This window comes from Microtus oregoni, unplaced genomic scaffold (assembly GCF_018167655.1).
Source record: "Microtus oregoni isolate MIOR12 unplaced genomic scaffold, Mior012 000018F_ref0000195, whole genome shotgun sequence".
Taxonomy (NCBI): Eukaryota; Metazoa; Chordata; class Mammalia; order Rodentia; family Cricetidae; genus Microtus; species Microtus oregoni.
Genome location: NW_024543077.1, coordinates 24,334,601 through 24,350,521, shown reverse-complemented (window position 1 = coordinate 24,350,521; position 15,921 = coordinate 24,334,601). Strand labels below are relative to the sequence as shown.

At 40.9% G+C, this 15,921-nt stretch overlaps 1 protein-coding gene across 6 annotated transcripts in view; it reads left to right on the top strand.

The window, feature by feature from the left end:
• LOC121458699 (disks large-associated protein 1) overlaps window positions 1-15,921 on the top strand; it is a 798,580-nt gene that overhangs the window by 258,241 nt on the left and 524,418 nt on the right. For 5 of the 6 annotated variants that reach the window (XM_041667977.1, XM_041667979.1, XM_041667973.1 and 2 more), the window contains exon 3: window positions 5,187-5,308. The gene's annotated coding sequence lies outside the window, so the exon portion shown is untranslated. The remainder of the gene's footprint in view (window positions 1-5,186; window positions 5,309-15,921) is intronic. The other variant, XM_041667976.1, reaches the window with a different exon arrangement.

Sequence of the window (15,921 nt, the reverse complement as noted above, 5' to 3'; positions counted from 1 at the left end):
TGTTCAGAAAACAGGTACAAGGGGCCACAAAAGGCACTAATGTGCAGGCTACTTCCTCTCTTCCGCCAGCTCTCTTGATATATCATGTTGGCGACATATCATTGCACAATGTTCTGAGTGAAGATGAAAGTCAACGGCGTACATTATCAGTGTGAATTTTCCCCCTCCCCTTTGTATTGTACAGTGCGTGTAGAACACCTAATCCTCACTTACGGAATCATAAATATGTCTATATTGTGCACTCACGGACCATGTATATGTGTTTTGTTCTTACCAGAACAGTAAAAATGTGACATAGACCTGTCCCTGGGTCACTCCCAAATGTGTGCGCATTTTAGCTGCCACTTCTCCCTGGCTTACTGTGGAGTGGAGAGATTGGAAGAGAAAAAGAGCAATGCACGCTTTTGCCCCCTTTGCTTCCTTTTCTCATCGTCTTCAGTCTGTGGCTGGACGAAGAAAGGAAGGAAGTGTGGTAGGTCTGTATCTCAGAACACTCTTGCCTTCTTCCTAAGTTGGAGGGAATTCTGGTCTCCAGCCAGAGCAGGCTCCTTGGACTAGCCGCTTCTGAGCTTAGTCATAGACACAACATGCTTGCTTGGCACCCCCGCTGAATCTCGCTCACCTCCGCTGAATGCCCATCAGAGGCCCTCGCATGCAGAATGAACGTGAAGCTAGGCAGTGAGGAACAGCTACAGATGCATGCAGTGTAAACACGTTATTGTTCCTGTTGAAGTTTGCCCAGAGTGCGCTTGTTTATGTTAAATGAAGTATGAGTCTTTTGTTTATTATTTTTAAAATTTATTTATTTATTATGTATACAATGTTCTATCTGTGTGTATGCCTGAAGGTCAGAAGAGCACACCAGACCTCATTACAGATGGTTGTGAGCCACCATGTGGTTGCTGGGAATTGAACTCAGGACCTTTGGAAGAGCAGGCAGTGCTCTTAACCACTGAGCCATCTCTCCAGCCCAGTATGAGCATTTTTAAACCCACAGAATACATATCCTGGAAGCCCATTCTTGTCTCCCGCATTCCAGGGTCACATACCTCCTTGACAAGCCGACTAGGCACTGACATCCCAACTATTTGTTAGTGCTTTCCTGCTTACTTGCCTCCCCTGAAACGAAAGGTCCCCTGGTCTGTTTCCACGTCCTAGTAGTGCCGGGGATGTGATTATAGCCTTTGTGGAATGGTGTAGGTGATAGAACGCATGCGTGAGTGAAGGAAGGAGTGTTTGTGCTAACCCAAGGTTCACTTATAAAGAAGAGCATTGGAATCCCAAGAAACCTCGTCACTCTGATAAGGGAGAGATCTTGTGGGAGACAGGGTAAGACTAAAGACGCTTCTCAGCTGAGCTTCTTCTATCTGATGAGAAATGCATTTTGCTAAAATATAGGCACTTCATAAAGTCTAATGCATGTACCATTTGCATTTCCCTTCCCATACCCTCAGGCAATATTTTTAAATAACCTCTTTTAAGTTCTGGAAGGGCCTCCCTTATAGAGTAGCTCCTGGGAATAGAATGGTGTGGGTTATATTAGTTTAAACTCTGACACCAGAGTTGAAGAAAAAGTTCTACTGAGTAATCCAGAAAATTAATTTTAAAACAATTTAATAGATTTCGTTGCAGAAATAGTCCAAAGATTATTTCAGCTCAGGGAAACCACCGGAAAAGAAGTGAAGAAGAAATGGGAGAGAAATGATTGCGGGCATTTTGTAGCACATTTAATAGAAACGCAGAGATAGATATTGGGGTTAAACCTGAAGGTCAGAAAAGCAAAATTAGCCAGCCACTGACTCTTCCCTCTACCTCAGTCTAAAATGGCGATCCTGCCTCCAGAAATGTCAGAATAAGACTATGTCTGAGAGCTGTCTTCCGTTTTATATTCCTCTCTAGGGCTGGGATTAAAGGCGTGCACCACTGCTGTCTGGTTTCTATGGCAAACTAGTGTGGCTACTGGGATTAAAGGTGTGTGTCACCACTGCCTGGTCTGTAAGACTGACAAGTGGGGCTATTTTATTCTCTGATCTTCAGGCGGGCCTTATTTATTAAAATACAAATGAAATATCACTACAGGATTTCTTCTACAAACTCCCACGGCCTGTCTTCTTCACTCTTTCTCCAGAGTTCACCGATAGCTCTTGCCTGTAGGAGATAAGATGACAAAGCCCTGCCCATCATTTTTTAACCCTGACCAAGGCTGCTATTGTCCGTTGCTTGCATACTTGCTTGATGATGGGTTTTGGTTGTTTTGTTTTGCTTTTTTGTTATATATATTGTTTGGTTTTTTGAGTGAGTTTCCCAGATGAAGCCCAGGCTAACTTCAAATCTTCATCCTGCTTCAGTCTTCTCGGTGCTTGTATTGTTGGCTTGTGCCACCATGCCTGCTGTGGCCAGAGTGTCCTTGTCGTCTTTGAGTGAGCCACTTTTCCTGGTCCAGTTGACAATGGCCAGAAGCGAGTACATAATGTCCAAACAATTGACAGATGTCCTTGATGATAGAATAATTACAAGTATTGGATAGACCTCAGAGATGTGGGCTTGGCAAACATCTCCCAAACTAGCTATATCTATAAAAAGGCCTGTAATAATAATGTAGAGGAACCATTGAATCAAACAAGTTATATCGAAATTCCAGTGCCCCCTTATGTGTAAAGTCATATAGATATCAATGAGAAAATCCACATCGATCTTCTTGTACTCCAGTGACTATAGTTGCTCTTCTTTTTCGAGAACATAAATATTGCTAGTTGACCAAAACAAAAATATTTGGGGGGAGGAAAATAGGGTCTCTCGGGGTAGAGAAAAGGTAAGAGTACCAGAGAAACAGTTCTGCATTCTAGAATGAGTGCTCACACCAAGAAGCAAAGGCCTGGAGCAAGTCAGTCCTCTGGACTCTTTCCTCATCTGTGTCGTGAAGATGTGAACAGCCAGTGGCGTGCCTGGTGGCAGCGTGCCTGGCCGCAGAATCAACTGGGAGCACCTTCAGAGTCCAGAGATGTCGTAGCTGGGATGGTGGTGCACAGCTAGTCATGGTGGCATGTGCCTGCAGTCCCAGCTACCCAGAGGGACTGACACAGGAGATGCTTTAACCCAGGAGTTTAAGACCAGATTTGTAACATAATAATGTACTGTCTCAAAATATTTGACTAAAGGTAAAATTCCACAGTTCTATAATTTGCATATTGAAGGTTTCTAGGTAACGATGATAACCAACTATATTTTGGACCCAGATGATAACCAACTATATTTTGGACCCACTACACCCTACATGAGTCAGCATTTAAGGTCCCTTTTAGTGTTTAAAATAGATGTTTACCTAATAATTATATAACTTTTACAGTGACCTGTTTGTAATAAACCTTATTTTTTGTCCATATTCTAGTATTTTTTTTTAGACACCTCTACTTTTTAAATGAGCAGCATTACTTAGTTGAAGATTTAGACTCTATTTGGTGCAAAATAAAGTCTCAATAAATATTCATGAATAGATAAGTGGTCAAGCTCTTTGTTTTAAAAAAATCAGCATTTACTCATTATCCTTTAAGGAATTTAGTCCTCACCTGTATGAGAAGACCCTCTCCTCAGACTTTGATTTACTGGAAGACTGAGAGTATTAAACAGGATAATAGTTAATAAATCAAGGCTTCAAGTCTTTAAGCTGAAACTGATAATGGAATCTCATTTTGTCTTCTCTAGGATGAAGAAATGTGATATACATGATTTATTTTATTCCAGGGTGCTTTGTTAAGTCCTGTCTAAATACTTAGGTTCTGTTACTATTGATCTCAAATTCCTACCAGTCTTGTAATACCTGTCAGCCTGGCCAGACTCAGAATAATAACACAACCCTTCTGACTACCCAGTGTTCATAGGGGGAATGAAAGCACCATGTTTCTGGGGAGCTGGACCTCCAGGAAGAATTCCTGGGTCATGGTTTTGCCTTTGAAAACTCTTTGAGGAAGTGATCAAAATAGATCACCTCCAAGATCTTGATGCTGTCTTCTGAAACACAAACTCCGTGTTAAAACACTTACCTTAATTAGATTAAAACAATAGTTGCATTTTTAATCTCAGTTGTTAATCTGACTGAATTTCTATGTATTGCTTCAATTTACTTTTCCCTTTCTCTTCTAAAAATATTTTTATATGCTACCAGGGCACACAGAATTATCTTGCTTGAAACAACATCACCAAACAGCAGAAACAGATGTCGGTGTCCCCTAGCACTTTGAAACATGGGGTCATTTGTGTGGTGAATCCTTCCTTCTGTGACCTGCTAGAAAGGAGACTCATGGCCCCACACAGCATGTGTTGTGATCTGAGGCAGCCTCCCTCTCACAGTGTGGCCAGATATAGTTTCTACTTTGTCACTTTCTAAGAAAGCATCGTTGATAATCCTGTGAATGGCTCGGCTTAGGCATCACCGAGCCCATGGTTGCTCACTAAGGAATAGTATGTCATGTTGGGCCCCGCTGTGAGGTCAAAGAGACCACAATGGAAGCAATGTCGATTTTTAACCATGGTTGGTTGGTTGCAGTATTAAGAAAACATGCAGTTGCCAGGGAATGACTACAATTGTATGCATGTATTGTACCTTACAAAATCATGTGTTTGATATTTGTACCTTATTACTTTTTAAAGATTTATATTTATTATTTTCAGTTGTGTGTGTTGGGATGTGTGCATGTGTGTGTGTGTGTGTGTGTGTGTGTGTGTGTGTGCGCGCGCGCACAAGTGCATGTGCCTGCAGAGGTTAGAGGTATCACATCCCTGGTGCTAGCATTCCAGACAGCTATGAGCCTTCAGATGTGGGGTGGGGGTACTATGAACAGAATTTGGGTCCTCCATACCAGCAGAATGTGCCCTTAACCACTGAGTCATCTCTTCCAATCTTGTGTTATTTCTTTTTAAAGAGAATATAAGTGATAGTTATAGACAAGCATTTTGTACAATATCAAACCTATTTATAATAGTGGCATACTTTTTTCCTGGTTGATTTGATTTTCTGAGATGCATAAAAATATCATCACAAGACCCGGCACAGAGATTTCCTATGCAACTCTTCGTCTCACACCATTGGATTTAATGGCTGCTGGTGTCATTTTTATGAGCTCAGTCCTCAGTGTGTTTCTGTTTCCAGTGAGTCATCATGTCTAATTATTGCATTTGTTATCTCTCAGAGCAGTTGAGCATCACATACCAGGAGTGACATCCGCATACCAATATCAGCAACGGCGGCAACTTGAAGCTTGTATCTCCTTCTGGATTGGAAGCAAGAAAAATGAAAGCGTGATCGTCAAAGGTAAAACCCCTTATAGAACCCACTTCTACAGTGTCCTCCTGAGATGCACTATGTGAAGGACTTTTCTCCTTTTAATAGTGTGATCTATTTCTACTCTTTAGCTCCAGAGCTATTAATAGGCTGATGAATTTAAAGTCTGTTTTTTAACTCCATAGTTACCTGTGCAGATTTTGACCAAGATGGAGTTCACATGTGGTAATCGTTCTTGCCAGTCTGGAACGTCAGGTCAGGCAAATGCTGTTTTCAGGACTCTCTGAAGTATTGGATGCAAGGTTAAGTGTCGAACAGAAGCAATAGATGACATAGCATCCACTCTCTATTTTCTTTTCATGTTGTACAAATTCACATTTATTAGCACAGGTGTGTCCACTGTGATCTAAATCTGTTAAGAAAGGCAGTAGAAATGCTGGAACCCGTGCCTCAATCGCCATTCTCCTCCTTTCATCGAATGCTCTGTTGGGAGGCAAAGAAAGGCCAGAGAACATCTAAGTTAAATGAGTAAGAGCAGGTCAGAAGGGGTTGGTATTGCTGACTATGTTCGTTAACTACCTTCCTGTTTGTGTTACTTATACAACAAAGACCAGGACTTGAAAATGCCTGTTTACTGGGAAAATGATCCCACAAATTAAGATTGGGCCTTCTTACTAGTACATGATATAGAAGGATAAGATTGAATCTAGACTGGACAACATAGTAAGATTCTGTCTCAAAAAGTAAAATAATGAAATATAAAGAAGCATAGAGAGAGAATCAGCGTGGGTAAGAACATGGGTGGGCTCGCAAATCTTCCCTGGGCATCATGGGAGCTTGACTCTTCAGAAGTCTCCCATGGAGGTTTGGATGCTGTCCAGGATTTTCGCCTTTCAGCTTGTACTAGGAGGATCACGCACTCTCTGGGTCTGTCACCCAAAGCACAAACTCCCCTATAGTTCAAGGCTGTGTTAGCGCCACCTGAGGCAAGAGGCAGGACACCTAGTTGCATTGTAAAGGCAAAGAAAAATCCATTGGGAAGCAGAAATGCCCATCCCCAAAGCTGGGCCTGCAATAGCAAGTGGTCCAGAGGTCATTATTCAGCCAATCAGTGACTTGTTAAACCCCTTTTGCTTGATTTTGAAACATCTGAGAAGTAAGTGCTTCACGCTTTAAAGTCTTATTGGAGTGTCATGGAGCCAAGATGAACTGTTTCAAAATGCGCTTTTACCAATAGATCTGTGTTCAAAATGAGACATGCATTTTGGCATACCATATCATATTTTTTTAAAGCAAACTATAGGTTTCAAAGTGGTGAGCGTTTTAGGAAGAGTTATAAAGTATAATGTAATAATAAAATCTAATAGTGTTTTCACAATTACTTACTTGATGTTGTTCAGTTTGAGGAGAGTGGGCAGACAAGTATCTTCTTCCTCTCTCTCTCTCTCTCTCTCTCTCTCTCTCGTGTGCGCGCGCACGCACACACACATCTCTCAACCCACCATATTCAGTAAATGGGCCATCTCACATCCTCCGAACTCCTTTCTTTATCATTAGAATATTAAACAATAAAATAAAGTTGGATAAAAACAATGGCTTTACTATAAAATAATAAATCTTTGAAAACACACTAGAAGTTGTGATTAGAAAGGAGCAGTCATTAAATATATAACACGCACACAGTCGCAAACATCTCAACTATTGCCGTGATCCCAGTGATGCCAGGGAAGGTGTGGCAGATGGCACGGCGGCAATACCCAAAGAGGAGACGGAACCAGAGTTGAGAAGACCTCACTGATGGTAAGGGCCGTCACTCAGAATGAATCTTATCCTACATATTAGATGCAGACAGAGTGAATGGCCCTGGAGACTGTGAGACTTGGCAAATTCTGCCCTCTTACTGAGCTTACAGTCACCTCTCCCTGGGTTTCTGCTCTGTAGTTTCCCTTGACCTCTGATTCTTCGAAGTGAAAGTTTTGATTATATCAGGTTTTAGCTCAAATCTTATTCTCAGATTAAGCACTTCATTGTCATCCAAACTGCTAAACCAGAAATGTAAAACCTGCCCCTTGGTTTGCCAGCTTTTACTCTCAGAATGTCTCTCAGTCATGGTCTAATCTAGAAAGTAGTTCCTGTGGTTTATCAAGCTTCCAATTTCTCATGTGGGTCTGTGGTTGCTAGGCATACAACAGTGCAGGCTGAGCTCATGGGTGTGCGTTTTTAACAAGCTCCAAGAGGAGGTGAATTTGTTTGTCCTGAGACCTCCCTTGAAGAACAGCTCTAGAAATGGGATGATCCAGGATGGCACTATAGTTATCATGCTACAGTTTTGGTTAAAGAGAGGATGGATTTCCTTGCCAGCTCACACCGTGGAGAGTTGTCTTAGCTTCAGACAGGGTCTGAGTCATGGACTGGCATGACATTTAATAGCTGGGCGTGGTGGTGCATACCTTTAATTTCAACCTGGTCTCCTTGTTCAAAGCCAAGTTGGTCTACATAGAGTGTTCCAGGTCAGGAGCCAGTCTACACAGTGAGAAAATGACTCAAAAGTGAAAATACACAAGATCACTTTACTTAAAAACTGACTTGTCTTTATTTAATCCTGGGTTTTCACACCCAAAGTCTTTGCCCTAACGATTCCCCCACACTCTACAGAGCTTCATAAGTACCTGATTTCCCTAGCCTTAAAGTGGCTGCTGTTTAAATCTCAGGGTTTCCTGACAACCTGGACGTCATCTGGGGTCACCACAATTCAGGGCCCCTAACTGAAAGGTTTACAATCACCAGGAAAGCAGAATATGATCCCACTCACACAAGTCAGTCTTTGTGCCTGCAAGTTCCTCTTCTCCCCTTACAGGAGGTACCAACCCCAGCAGGGGTACACATGATGTACGTCCTTGTGGGCTTGCATTGCAGTTCATTTATGACATTGGAGATATGCAGTCTTGTGGGTTTGGTCAAGTGGTCAGTCACTTCTTAAAGAATTGTATTGTCACTTTCTCTCTTGATCTTTCTTTGTACTCTGCCCTCATTTTGTGGAGATTTGGGCTTGGAACCTTCGTTAAGAACCATGACTAAGTTTGTTCGCCCTCTTTCCTGTTTTCAACAACTATGTGTAGCTGTCAGGGACAGTTCCTTGCTCCAACCCTGAAATAAGATTTTAATATGAAATTTTGAATACTAAGTTTTCAGATATATTTTCTTTCCATTATTTCATTAGAGACTGTGGAGGTTTATAAATATTGGATGGATGGATGGATGGATGGATGGATGGATGGATGGATGGATCGATCAATGGATGGGTGGGTGGGTGGATGAATGAAGGGATGGATGGATGGGTAGATGGATAGGTCGATGAATGGGTGGTTTGGTGGGTGGATAGATGGATGGAGAGATGGATGGATGGATGGATGGATGGTAGATGGATGGGTCAATGGATGGATGGATGGGTGGGTGAATGGGTGGGTAGATGGATGGATAGATGGATAGATGGATGGATCAAGAAATGAATGGGTGGATGGGCAGATGAATGGATGGATAGATGGATGGATTTAGCAACAAGTGACTTCTCACAAAGAAATCTCTGTGACATATTATACAGAGAGAGACGTATTTCCTTTGCATGGAACCTTCTTTACAAAGAATACTCGACACAGAGGGCATCATAACAGAGGATGAGCTGTGTCTATTCAGAGCCTGAGCTGCTGGGCATCCTAGCACTGTGCTCTTTTATAAGCACATCTCTCATAAAGGACATTTTGCTATCTGATTGAATACAATGAGAGAAATGTCATTTTTATCAAGATAAATAGTACATTCTACTTTATGAAAGAGACACTGGATGTGTGAAACTGGGAAATCACACCAATTTAATAAATCCCTTTGTAAACTTGCCTTCCTCGAGTTTAGATGCTGCAGCTGCAGCGTGGTCTGACTGTTTATTCACACCGAGGACAAAAGTGCTTTCTGGTCTCGTGCATTGAAATGTGTTCATGATCAACATTGCATGTTTTCTCTCTGCATCTTCAGCTGCATTTTTCATACCGTGATTGGCTTGGTAAATTTATTCCACTTCGCTTGCTAAAATAGATGTCCGTACTGTCTGTTTTCTGCCTACTCTTTGATTTATTCCAGAGAGTGGGTTCAGTGCCTACTTTCAAAGCTCAGTGCGAATTCATTCTGTTTGGTTTTAAAACCAAACTTCCACATATTTTTGCTCCTATATATTCTGCTGTGTATTAAACTTGAAAATACACCCAATAATTTAATTGGAAATAATTTTAACTAAAATTGAAAATGCTTACAATTATATATTATCATAATTAACCATAGTGGATGATGAAGCTGAATCCTTGAGAATGTATCTTTAAAAATGTATTTCATAATTCATTTTAGTAGTGGAAGAATTACCAATTTCTTTTTATTTTATAGCATCCCTCATATTAAAGCTTAAAAGTTAAAGCATAAAATATTAACTTCAGCTTTGTTATATCACAAGTGCGTTTACCTGACTGAATCCTAGACTTGTTCACTCAATTAGGAAAAGTAGGGTTTAGGGCAGGACTGGGGGACACCCCAGTGAGTAAAATACCTTCCACATAAACATGAGGGCGAGAGTTCAAATCCACACAACCATTACAAAGCTGGACACATTAGCCCATGTCTATAATCCCAACTTTTACAGTGAGATGGCATATAAAGACAAAAAAATTCTGGGAAGCTCTTCATGGGTGCACAACTACGTATATGGGGGGGGGCAGACATACACACAAAGAGACAAAGACAGATACTCATAGAGAGAGACAGACATGCTCAGAGAGAGTGCAGACTGACGCACATACAAATAAACGTAGACAGACATAACAAACATACACACAGAGAGAGACATAACACAGAGAGAGAGAGACAGACACACAACATACATAAACATACACTCATACACAGAAAAAGAAACAGACAAATAGACAGAGACAGACAAACACATACACACAGAAAGAGACAGATCACAACACATACACATTGACATAGTACATGCACACATAATACAAATGAATGCGTGCACACACACATGCACAGTTTTAAGACAGAAGAAGAGAGTGGTCTGGAGAGGTAGCTCTGTAATTAAGAGCATTGGCTTCTCTTCCAAGATACTTGCTGTTTGGTTCCCAGAACCTGTGTCAGCTCACAAGTACCTGTAAGTCCATTTACAGGGATTCAATGCCCTCTTCTGGCCTCTGAGGGCCCTAGGCATGCACATGGCATATAGACATGCATGCCAGCAAAACACATGAAATAAAAACTTTTTTTTTATTTTTTAGTAAAGAAAAAGGAAGAGAGAGGAGGAGGGACAGGGAAAACAGCTTAGGATAAAAACCTTGATTCATTCCAGTGCCCATCTTCAATATCAGGGTACAGAGCTTATACAGTGTTACCCAAAGTCAGTTTCTGCAGTATGAAACAATCTATGACCGACACACGGTTGGAAATAGAGTGTAAAAGGCAAGGTTTAGGATTCAGAAAGACCTGAGTTCAACACCCAACTTTTTCACTTAGCACATGGCTACCCTTAGAAAGTATTCTAAACAACTTTACATACATAAATATCTCTACCTGTAAATTGAGTTCTTTATGATTACTATTATAATTTTGATTAGTATTTATTACATCTAAGGTTGTTTTGAAAACCAGGATCATATAGAAAAAAATAAAACTGGAGGTTGCTTGGAACTGAGCATGGGTGGTTCCAACAGCCTGTTCAGATCTCAAATCTTTATAAACTCAAAGTAAGGTTTTAGGATCTAAGGCCAGTTTTGCTAGAGACTTTAAAAGATGAACACAGCTTATAAAACATACATCGATAATTCAGGCATGTGAGTCTTGAAAGGCTAAAAGGAAAACTCAGTGTGTGTTTTTATCTGGAAAGGATGTCTCTGACTGTTGACTGCTAGTGAGCTTAGGAAGAAAGTCATGCCCTGTACCTCAAGAGGCAGTCCTTAGGTGGGACATGGAGGTGCTGTCCCCTCACTTGCAGGGCCAAGACAGAAAGATCAGGAGTCCAAGGACAGCCAGGACTGCGTAGCAAATTCCAGACCAAACAGCTACTTAAAAGTGGCACTAGATTCCCCTCCATCCACTCTCCAAAAGAAAACAAACAACTCCTTCATCTATGAGTATTAAGTATGCAAATCATATCCTGTGTTCTCGCTTGTAATCTACTCACACCTTTGGGAAAAACTAACCTAGAGATTCTACAAATACAGAGAATCATTCTAAACGAATGTCCCTGTGCTTGGAGCTGAGATCTGATTGCAGTATATGCGAAGTTGTTTCTTTTCTATTTCTCAAAATAAAAAGTTCATTTTCATAGCCAGTTTGCCAGATGCAGCTCCATCTCTAGAAGCAGAGGAAATCAAATTTGGTCAATAGAAGATTCATTTGCTAAAACATTCATGCTCGCATTGAATGCGTTTCCGTTTTTCTGATGTTCTTGAGGCTGAGTTGTCACTCTGACATTGGTTAACCCCAATATTCGTCATCAGAAGTTCAGAGTGGTCTACATAATAGGCAGCCAATGAAACTTTGGTGTGAGATTTCAACCTGAGCGCAAGATTTCATCCTCTTGGGATTGTTTGCCATTTCGATATCCTATGAATTTGCTGTAAGTAAAAGTTTCAAGATACATCTTACTGTTTAGTAATCTGTCCCTTTTTATGTCAGAAACAGTTTAGAAGCTGAAAACCTCCATGCTTTATGAAGGGATTGATTCACTCAGACAACTGTAAGAAAGAAAAATCTAATTGTGGGACGTTGTGTGTTGTGCTTGTCATGTCTTGGACATCAATATGAAAATCCTGCTGATGAGGATGCCTCAAGGTTTATGGGATAAAGATAGATGATAGGCAGACTGTAGATAGATAGGCAGTTGATGGCTAGAAATATAGATGATCCACAGACGAATAAATGATAAATTAATAGAATGAGAGAGATAGATCATTAGAAGATGACAGATATAATAATGTGTGGTGTAAATCATGTTATTATTTATATAAACAACCAGATATTTCCTACTAGAGCAGCTTTTCCACTCTACAAAGTATTCATGATATATAAAGGCATTATATTATATGACTGGATAATTTGTTTTTAAATAAACCATAGTGGAGCGTATTGCAGTTCAGTGCTTATAGATGTTTGCTTAGCTGTGAGGATGCACAAAAGCCAGGTTCATTGCATACAATGCATGCAACTTGCCAAGAATAATTAGAAGAAAGAAAACAGGTTTGCTTGCAGAATTTATTTCGTTTTTGTGTAGCCCCCCGCACTCCAAACAGACCATATTCATTAAAAGCTAAATTTGGAGAAATGGTGTTACTATGCTAAATAACTAACTTAAGCACGGGCATTTTTTTTTTAACCCTTCCAATGCAATCAGGGATCTGAAAATCAAATAACATACAATTTGGACAAAACTTTAAAATTTGCAGGGTCCATATCTATTGAAGGAGCTGTGGGCCTCTTCCCACAGCCCGGCTCCCAGCCGCCTGGCTAGCTTATGCCCCAAAATAACGACACACAAATTGTATTCATTTAAACACTGCCTGGCCCATTAGTTTCAGCCTCTTAACCCATTTCTAATAATCTTAGCACCACGAGGTGCGCTTACCAGGAAGATTCTAGCCTACGTCCATGCTGGGTCGGAGCTTCATCGTGTCTGCCCCAGAGAGGAGAGCCATCGAGTCTGAGCTCACTTCCTCTTCCTCCCAGCATTCTGTTCTGTTTCTGTTTGAAAGGCTGGCCTATCAAATGGGCCAAGGCAGTTTCTTTATTAGCCAATGACCTTCCTCCATCACATATCCCTGACATTTTAAATAATTGAAAACTTTTTTAGACAGTTTCTGTCTGTCCTGACTGTCCTTCAGCTCCCTGTGTAGATAAGGCTAGCCTTAATTTATGATTGATATAAGAGAGCCAAGCCTAGGGAAGTGCTTCTGCATTTTATAAGAAAGCTGGCTGAGCAGGGGCAGAGGAAGCAAGCCAGTAAGCAACATGTCTCCATGGTCTCTTCTTCAGTTCCTGCCCCCAGTGCCCTGCCATGAAGTCTCCTGATGATGGAGTATAACCAGTCAGCTAAAATAAGCCCCGTCCACTCTAAATTGTGTTTGTCATGATGCTTATTAAAGCCATAAAAAGTAAACTAGGCACAGGGTAGGAGTCAGAGGCTGCACTATTGAATGTCCGTGTGAGGTTTGGGGTTTGTGCCTGCAGATTGTAGATAGTGACGATGGTGATGCTGCTGAGGGAGTCTAGCGAGACCCACAAAAGAGTCCTCGTTTAAGAGCTGGGCTGCTTTGCCCTCCACGAAGGTGTCGCGTGTACTGACAAGGACAGCATATTGCCAGTGGCACACGTGTTCTCAGCAATATTCTCCCTTTAATTATATCACCTAGGAAACACCCATTACCCTGGCAAGGCCCCTTTCCTAATCAGACTTCTTGGGTTAAGTAATAAGAAAAGCAAGAGCTTCGATCTGCAGCATACGGTGGGGTTTAATTAGGCATTCATTTAAATATCCGTTGGGGATCAACAACCTCCATTGTTATTCATAAGAAAGTATTTTATGAGGGGTTTGAGAAAGATTTCAAACATTTTGAACCATTTTTGTTTAAACATTACCAGTAAACAACACGTGCAATGGTATGAAAACTCTGAAAACATATCCTTTGGGGACTTTAAAGTCACTAATATATTATCATTATTTTTCACTCAAACTTGTTTCTAGCCATGGAGATTTTTTTTCTTAACTAAAATATTATTATGTTATTTCCTTCTTGAATTTCCTCCCTTCAAACTCTTCCACGGCCCCTTCTTCACTCCCTATTTTTTCTTTAATTTTTCTTTAATTGCCACTTTTCTTTAATTGTGACTGTTACCCAGTCAGAGTCATCCTTGGGGCTGAATAAATTCATTTTCTTTCAGCAGTCCTTGGTCTCTATAATCCTTTGCCTGACTGTTAAAGTGATGGCAGTAGGGTTTCCTCTAAAATCCATAACTTCACGAGCCCTGGATAGTTCGCCAGGTTTCCAGCTTCAGGCATGATCTTCCGGTAATGGATTTTAAGTCCAAGTATATAGTTATTGTTTACAGTCTAGATAGTGGTTACCAGTATTGCAACATTGGGGTTATCTTACCATGTTGGTATTGTTGGGGTTCATAGCCATCATAGCTGAGTATAGCTGTTGGTTACTTTTTTTCTTGCTTGCATTGAACCTGTCTGGATGACAAATATTAATTCTCTGGCTTTCACATCATATCCAGCTCAACTCCTCTAAGTCTTGTGTATGAAGCACATGGTGTCTTTAGCAATAAGGACTTACCTTCACCTTCTGGAAGGACGCCAAGGCCAGCAGCAGTAGCCTATATTGTTCTACGAATCTCTTGGTCAGTCCTGATGAACAACCAAAAGGTGATTTCTCGTGCTTGTTACTAGAGTTTTTTAAACTAGTCTCTTGGGAGGGAACATTATCGGCTCAAATGGCATAACCCATTTTAAGATATACATATGTTTAGACTTCTATGTATTATATGTAATTTTAGGTAAATTAAGAAACAATATGTTTTCTCATGGTCTTTTCAAGCATCCTTAGTGCTGTTTTCCCCTCCCTCCTCCCTCTCCTTCTGTATTGATCTCCTTCTCCTTTCAGTATTTTTCTTAGTTCCATCCATTTATCTCCAGATTTTATTTTATTTTACAGCTGGATAGTATTCCACTGTGTATACGACCACATTTTCATCATCCATTTGGCAGTAAAAGGACATTGGGTTATTTCCATTCCCAATTAGCTGTGGAAAATTTTTGAAATTGTAATGTGGAATAAGTGCTTTGGGCAGGAAGACTGAAGTCCTGAGTCCTAATGGGACATGAAAAGGAAGGCAATACCTGGTCTTGCTCCCCACCTCACAAGGCAGATGGCTAATCAGAAAAAGATAGTTGAGTCCTGACCTCTGGTCGAGATCATCCTGTTGGTGATAGGAGGTGGACTTACCTGAGTGGATACAAGGATGCATAGGGATGGAATGTTTTCGTGGAATAGAGGCTTTTCTGCGCTTGTAGGCTGAAAAGGAAGTTTCAGAATCAGAGTGGGGATTTTCATTTTATCTTATTAGTGTGCTAAGGATTGAGCCTAGAACCTTAAGTGTTCTGTCTCAGGGCTATCTCCCAATCCACAAAACTAGGGAATTTAATTAAATGATCTTTTCCTAATTTTAAGCTTGAAAACTTCCATCTTTCAAACACGGCATCTATCTTCAAAGATTGTGTGATTACAAATTGCAAACCTCGGTTTCACCAACTTCCTGACCTGCCTGTTTCAGACTGTTGATGATTCGCTGTTGGAATCTTGGGGATCACCAATGACTTACCCCTTATTTCAGTTTCACCTTCTTCTCAGGTCCCTTGCTGGGCCTTTTTATGTTTTCTGGCCCTTTCAGATCCTCCCTCAACCTCCGGACCATATCCCTTCCTGTGCCTCCCCGTGGCAGGCTCTCTCCACAGCATCCTTTGTAAGCTGTCTTTGTACTAATCTCTCCCAAACACCACTGCAGACACAGCACTTTAATTTTAACTAGTGCACAGAAATAGAGAA